This window comes from Cervus elaphus, chromosome 17 (genome assembly GCF_910594005.1).
Source record: "Cervus elaphus chromosome 17, mCerEla1.1, whole genome shotgun sequence".
NCBI lineage: Eukaryota > Metazoa > Chordata > Mammalia > Artiodactyla > Cervidae > Cervus > Cervus elaphus.
The window spans coordinates 3,633,398-3,642,334 of NC_057831.1; positions in this window are offsets into that span (position 1 = coordinate 3,633,398).

Consider the following 8,937-nt stretch of genomic DNA (forward strand, 5'->3'; position numbering starts at 1 on the left):
CAACAATTTAAAAAATCCACAGGGGAAGATTATCACCATAACCTGCTTAAGAGACTCCCACTGTGCATTCTACCCCTATTTATCTAGGTCAGTATGGCAAGCCAAGTCTCTCTCTTTCTATGTGGAAGCTGACCCCCCTGAAGTTCCTTGTGTTTTCCAACCCAACTCTGTTTTCCACCTCTAAGCTTTCACTGTGTTCTCTGGACTTCAGGCCCTCCATCGGCACACTCCATCACTCACATCTTTCCCGAAGTTCTGCTCACTTTCTTGTGAGAACTTTCATTCTGGAGACACTGCTCCCTCTGAGGCTCACTGACACGGCTTTGCCTCCCCACATCACTCGATCTGGAGGTGTAGTAGCTCTTTTTTGGCTTCACTTTAATGAATCCAGGCTTTTCTCAATTATTCTCTGAAAAATGTCACAGTCTTTGAAGCTTTGACCTCAGATTTTTGCTGTCATAATTCTTGAGGATTTCACTATCCACAAAGCAATGTGTTGGTTGTTCAGCTCCTCTTCTTCCGTGCCATTCTGCCACTACCTCAGCTACCTATACCTCTGATCACATCTGAATATCATCATCAATGGTAACAGTACTTCCTCCATAATGCAGTCTTCAGGTTGTCATGCTCCATCTGCCGGTTTCCTCTTATTTTTCCAGCTCATAACTCCTACTGAGCAAACTCCAAAAATTATTAATCCACCTAGGGACTCCAATTCATTGACCTTACCACTATTCTCAATCTCCACTTCCTCATGTCCTCAATTTCTCTAATTATTGAGATTAGATGCTACTAGCCATACATATTATAACTCCATTTTGTGAAGCCTTCCATGAACCCACAGTAATCTGAATTTTCTCTCTCTCCTTCATTTTAACCTGGCAGAATCCCAACTGTGTCTTCATCCAAATATACCCAGAGTGCGTCTGCCAAATAATCATTGCATTTTGTAGCCTAATATTCTGCTACCTCACTATTATATTCCTTCTCTTTCTTCAGGCATCCAGGACTTGTTTCTGATTCAGCTGTTGATCTTGCTACTCTACCCCACTTATAAAATAAAGTAAATCAAACCAAATGAGAAACACTAACTCATAGAAACAGAGAACAGATTGGTGGTTGCCAGAGGCAGAGTGTGGGAAGTGGGGAAATTGCATAAGGAGATCAAAAGCTACAGACTTCCAGTTGTAAGATAAGATCAGAGGATGTAATATACAATATAATGAGTGTAGCTAACAACACTGTACTATACAATTTGGAAGTTGTTAAGAGAGTAAATCTTAGAAGTTCTTATCACAAGGAAAAAAGTATATGTAACATGATGAATGTTAATGAAACATTGTGGTAATTGTTTTGCAATATATGCATATACTGAATCATTATGTTGTATAGTTTAAGCTATGTTATAGGTAGATGTCAATTATAGATCAATAAAACTAGGGAAATAAAAGTCAGTTTAAGGATATCCACTGGCTAAAAGCATCAAATCTGAGCACATATGTTCTGCCTTCCTCATTTGTAAGTCAGGTTTCTCCACATTTTGATGAAGCCACGTCCACTCTTTCATTCAAGCGCATCCCTTCAACAGTTTTCTACTAAATCATTCTCTTCAGCGTAAAATCATTATTTAATAGATCTTAACTTGAAAAAGAAAATCTGCCTTTCCATTCAACTACCTTGTTTCTCTGTTTTGTCTTTCAGAAAGTGTTATTAAAAAGTTGCCTATACTGTTAATTTATATTATCCAATGTTCTCTCATTTCAGTCTATTTAGGAGTTTATTCTCATCAAGTGACTTAAATAGCTCGCCCAAGTTGCCATTAACTTTTCATCTTTCATGACTTATCAGCACCATAGGATACATTTAATAGCTCCTTTTATTTATTTTCTTTACTTGACTTTCAGGATCCAACACTCTCTTTTTCTTCTGCTCAGAAGGAGTATTTTTCTCTACTTCAGTGGTTCCTTTTTATATTACTGATCTGTAAACTATCTAGTACTATCTAGTATCTAGTATCTGTAAACTATCCATGGCACATTCTATTTTTTATCTACTCAGTGGATGATCTAATTCACCCTTAGAGGCTTTAGATACTGGGAACCTCCAAATATGTATGTACCTCACACCAAACACCTGATTGATTCCCTCTGCAAATTCAACTTTTCCATTTGGACGCCTAATAGACACTTCAACTTTAACATAACTTTAAACTCATTTCCTTATCTCTACTCTTTCTTTCCAAATCAATTATATATCAGAAAATAATAGGTTTAATTTTCCAATTGCTCAGTCTCTAACTCTTGGAGTTTTCTTTGACTCTCATAACTTACAGAATCAACTAACAAATCATATTTGATTCTCACTTTAAGTTCTATGATGAATACACCCAGTTCTCATCACTTGCATTGCTGACTTCCTAATCCAACTTGCCATCCACTTTGAATTAGTTATCTATTGCTAGTTATAATAAACAGCATAAAACCTATCAGCTTAAAACAACACAAGTTTACTGTCTGACAGCTCTGCAGTTCAAAAGTCCTAAAATCAAAGTGCTGGAAGGGCTGCATTCCTTATAGAGGCTTTAAAGGAGAATTATTTTCTTTATCTTTTTTAGCTTTTAGAGGTAACTATGCTCCGTGGATTATGGACCCTTTTTCCATCTTCAAAGTCAGCATCATGGCATCTTCAGGTATCTTTCTCTCTGACCTCTGCTTCTATTGTCGCATGTCCTTCTCGCATTCTGACACTCCTGCCTCTCTCTTATAAGGACACTTGAAATTATCTTGAGCTCACCTGTATAATCCAGTATATTTTGCCATGGCAAGATCCATAACCTCATTTGCAGTCCTTCTGTCTTGTAAGATAACACATACATAGGTTTCAAGGATTAAGACATTGACATCTTGGGGGAGGTTCCTTCCTCCATCACCACACACTTCAATCTGTAATACTACTAGCGTTTGAACTGGTTCCCCCAACTCCACCCTCCTCACACCACACCCCCAACCGATTCCTTTAAAACCTGCCAAAATTTTAGATTTTATGGATGGATGGAAAGATAGCATCAAAAGATATAAGCTATCTTTAAACTAATCCGAGTGTTATTACATTTGACTCCCCACAGAGTCAAGTGGAGTTCTTTTCATAAAATTTGAAGAGATGATTGTATAATTAATACAGTATAAGTATTAAGAAATAGATACAATTTTAAAGAAAAAATAAGAATACATAATACTTTAATGATTTCAAGGTATATTATAAAAGAGTAGTAATTAAAATGGTAAGATTGAGTCTGTGGAGTAGATAAAAATCTAACTAAGCACAATAGAAGGTTTATATAAAAGTTTACACATATATAGAAATAAATCTGATGATATACTGTAGCTCAAATGATACTACTGTTTATGCACAATGAATAATTAAATTTCTTTAAGATTTACACAAAAAGTCCATCAATTCAGAAGAAAATATAAAAGATATACCTAATTAACTTGAATAGAGAAGTTCTCTTAAACATGGTATGCACTTCCAAACCCTCAAACTATATGGAGAAGATTGATAAATTTACCCAGATTAAATTAAACAATTGTGTTTATTAAGAGAATTTATAAAGAATGGAAATACAAGCCATGAGCATGAAGAAGAAATTTGCAATGGAGTTAATCAATAAAGAAGTAATATCTTTAATATATAATCCTATATATGGATAAGAAAAAAAGCACTCCTGCTGAAAACTTGTCAAATGACATGAACAGGCTTTCTATAGAAGAAAGATTATAAATAGCATATCAACATACGGAAATGTGGCTTGCCTAATTAGTAATCATAAGTATATGAATAAAACCACAATGGTATGACTTCAAATCCACTTGATTAAAAAAATTATTTTAAGCAATTTTAATTAACAAAATAAAATTCAATAAAGTTTTTATTTATTAAAGACATAAACTTATTAGTTACTGCAAAAAAACAAGGTCTCATTCTGTTGGGGTGAGTGTAAATTGGTAGAAAGAATTTGAAAAGGAACTTGTCCTACAGCAATGAAGTGCATACGCACAATACACTCTAAATCAACAATTACAATCCACCTCTCACACATTAGGACAGGGCTCCTTCCAGACAAATCCATCTACCTCTGTGTAAATAACATTTTATTAGAATACAGCCATGCCCACTCAAGTACATATTGTTTAGGATTACTTTTGTCCCAATAAGAAAAAGTTGAATAGTTGCAACAGAGACCACATGGTCTGCAAAGCCAAAATTATTTATTGTGTGGCCCTTTATAGAAAATTTGCCAGCCCTGTGCTCTAGGAACTGCTGTATGTAAGCAATCATAGTTGTGAACTGGAAAATTCATAGCACCATTGTTAGAAATAATGCAAACATTGGGGGACAACTCTAATATCAATCAAAATAGAGTGGACACAGAGTTTTATATTCTTGTCATGACATAACATAGAGTACAGAAAATGAATATCTTCATATATACCTTCATATGTATGGCTCAGATAAAATGATAACAGTAAAATCAAGTCACAAAAGAATACTCACTAATATGACTCTTTCTGTGAGAATTAATGAACATGTTAAAAGGAGCAATACATTGTTTCAGTATGTTTGCTGCTGCTAAGTCGTTTCAGTCATGTCCGACTCTGCGACCCCATAGACGGCAGCCCACCAGGCTCCCCCGTCCCTGGGATTCTCCAGGCAAGAACACTGGAGTAGGTTGCCATTTCCTTCTCCAATGCATGAAAGTGAAAAGTGAAAGTGAAGTCACTCAGTCGTGTCCAACTCATCACAACCCCATGGACTGCAGCATACCAGGCTCCTCCATCCATGGGATTTCCCAGGCAAGAGTACTGGATTGGGTTGCCATTGCCTTCTCCATGTATATAATATATCATATATATTAATATATATAAATTTTATAATTATTTATATCATATATTTATATTATACATATCATACAGATTATATATATAATATATATTATATATAATACAATGTATTATATTACATTATATAAAACATATAATGTATAACATGAATATAATATGAAATAACAATATATATAACAATTATATATAATAGGATATAATATAATATATATTAATATATATTATAATTATCTATGTAATTATATTATGTAATTATATATTATATATTACATGTGTATGTATTATATATTTTTAAAATATTACATAATATGTATGTATATATTATATTTTAATATAATAACATATATAAGTATATAATATATATGTATATATTATATAATATGCAAATATATGTTTAATATATTTATATATATTATATTTCTTTAAATATATGTATTATATATTATGTGTATTATACATTGTGTATATAATATATTATATATTAAATATATATTTAATTAAATTTTTATTATAAATTAGAACTATTAACTAAAATTATAAAATTTTATTTAATTCTAAAAATTTATAATTTTAATTTTTATAATAAAATATACATTTTATATTATCTATTATATTTATTATAAAATATATTATATTATGTATTATATATTATGTATATTATATTTATATTTTTACATATAGTTAAACATCTATATATATTTATGTAACTCCTGGTGTTGGTGATGGACTGGGAGGCCTGGCATGCTGCGGTTTATGGAGTCGCCAATAGTGGGACATGGCTGATCGAACTGAGCTGACTGAACTGACTGAATGTACTTCAGTCTGTATAACAGATTCTAGGTCCATCCTATTGAACATAACTGCCGAGAGCAGAGTCGTTGCCAGCCTCGTTTACTGCATCTTCAGTATATTGGACACTGTCTGGCATTTTTTTAGTAATAGTGAGTGCGTGTTGGTTAAGTGAATAAATTACAAATGCATAAATCATTTAAATGAAAGGGTTACCTGAAGGTTGAAAAAGAAAAAGAATGATCTTCAGACCCTATGCCAGGTCAAGGCATTTTTAAAATCTATGTTCCCCCCCCTACTTTATTGTTAACTGTGCCTTGAATCAATTATATAGCTGTATATATTCATCTTTCCCCTCTCTCTCTTTCTTTGCTTCAGTCTGTCCAAGGGGATGTACAGCATCCTTTGACTAGACAAAACTATATGGATATTTTTTAATTTAATTGTTTTATGCCTAGCATATGGGATCTTAGTTGCCCCATGGGGATGGAATCAGGGCCCCTTGTAGTGGGAACATGGAGTCTTAACCACTGACCTGCTAAAGAAGTCACCAAAACTATACAGATTGATCCATGTAATAACATTCATCAACATATGAGAATTTTAAAAAAGTCACACTATTTCGTAGTTATATTTTAGCTTTATAGTGTGTAGTCAGGAACCCTTGGCAGCTGGTAAGTTTGGAATTCTTGCAGCACAGCATCAGAGTGGGAATCTTGGAAGCTCAACACTTAATGTCTTCACCGAAGATTCACACCATCAGTGAGCTCCACAAAGCCCTGCACTAGACACACTGGCTCCTTAACCAGTCAGTAGGTTTTCAATTGAGCAGCTATTTTTATTTGTTTATATTTTTAAAGCCGCTATTTTTAATACCAATTTCTCACTAAACAGAAGAAATGTACATAATGCATTATTCTCTTTCTATTAATATTCTCTTAATATTTTAATACTTGACCCTAACAAAGCCCAGGAGAGGAAACAGCAAACTGTGGTATGAAGTACCTGCCAGCTAAAAGAAACATAGTGGATCAACCTCAGATTATAGGAGACCATGAAAGGAAAGTAAGTCCATATAAAACCAGCATCAAGCTGGGCCTGAATGCACATTAGTTCACTGAGGTCACATAGCTATGAGATAAAACAGTCGGACACAACTGAGTGACTAAGCACAGCACACACATACCCCCCAAACATCATGATTGTCAGGGAGTGTTATTTTGTCTAATGCAAAGCCATTTAGAAATAATTTCTTGCTCAGTAAAGATGTTTTCCTTACAAAATTTAATGCACATCATTTTGGCCAAAGCAATAGTGGAAGCTGATTACATGTCAGCTACATTAGACAGAGTGTCCTGCTTTATAATTGCTCTGCTGGCCTGAAAATCCTGGAGTAAGATTATGTGACAGCTGTTGCCCTGTTTCTCCATAAAATTGAGATGTTTGTTTCATAAAACAACCCTATGACCAAAGATTGCCTTTAATAGGCAACTAATAGAGTTAATGAAATAAGGGAAATGGAAAACAATGACACAAAATGCATAACTCTCATTGTTCTTGTCCTATTATTTTTATACCTTTATTTGGTAATAACTCTGTGTGTATGGCATGTATGTGGGCTTGTATTTCTAGAAATATTCTCATATAATATGTATAAATGTATGAGGAAATGTATATATATATATATTTTTTTCTTATATGACTTAATAGAAGAATAGAAAAATAGGAAAAGCTCATAAGGAAAAATGATAGAATAAGGAATATAATCCACTATATGAACACTTTACTTTCCCTCTATAATATTCAGAAAGTATATTTCTCTACAGTGCAAATAAGTATACCATAAATCTAGACATTTAATTTTAATTAGTGTCTAGAACAATATTTTACAAAATATTTAAAAAAATTTTGTAGCATTTTAAACATGCTGAAGTCCTGTCTCTCTCATTACTTCTCTACCATTTTATATTAACATGTATCATTGTATTTTAAAATTTTTATATAATTCCTATATTTTTATGTTTGTCCACTGATGAAGTATCTATTTCTCGTATTAAACCAAGTGTTTCAAAGGATAAGATGATCTCTTTCCCCATCTTTGCATTTCCAGCACCTGAAAAGTGTGTTTATGTCAATCTTTGGATCAAGAAAGAGTCGAGGCTGAAGACGCAATCATGGATACAGGTGATATTTAGTTGGATAAGATCATCTAAGGGCTCCATACTCAGTGGTTAGAGCACCAGTCTTATAAACCAGGGGTGCTGAGTTGATTCTAGCTGGTGCCTCTTGTTCACCCCTGCTTTCGGGGTTTCCCTGGTGGCTCAGACTGTAAAGAATATGCCTGCAATGCAGGAGACCTGGATTCCATCTAGGCAGGAAAAGATTAATTGGTGGTATGAATTGGAATCAGCAAAGAAAACTGAACAAAAATCTTTTAATCCTTCCATAAAGAGGTCTATAGAGGGATGTTCTTGAAGCTAAGTGAAAGTACTTCCATTTGTTATATGTAGAAATCTTTGCATGTTCTATAAAAATACTTTCATTTTCATGATACACACCAATGAACACATCACAGCTTTACATAATTTTCATGGCATGAACTATAAATCCATCTTTCACTTTATCCTAAAGAATCTGAATAGGATGCAAGTGCTTGAAAGTGATATAATTATTAGCATAACCTTAAATTTATTCCATATAATAAAAATAATAAACCAATCAAATTTTACATCATAGTGACATAAACTGCAAGTTGGGAGACTACAGACTGTAGCTACCATGCATGAGCCAGTTCAGCAAATATATTTTGAGAATTTTATAGTAAAATGGAGCAGACTCAGAATTTTAAGTGTAGTGATAATATGACAACACTTTTTGTATATTAAAATATTATAAACCTAAGATAACACACAATGGCTTTTGAACTAAAATGTTTTGATTGACTTTACAGTTATGTATAAAAATACAAATGTGCTGAAATCACAGAAAATGACATCAAAAGGCTTCTATGTAAATACCTCAAAAACCATCTTGCAGGACTTCCTCATGTTTTGGAAAATTATTGTCTTGACCTGTTTTAATCCACAAATATTCTAAAAAGATCTCTATAAATTTTGAGACTCTAAATCAAATAATACCATGAAATTTACTATTTTTATCTACAACAAGCTAAATTGTTTGTCAAAGAGTAATGAAAATATTAAACCAAAAAACTAAATATCAAATTATATTAACATATTCATAGTAA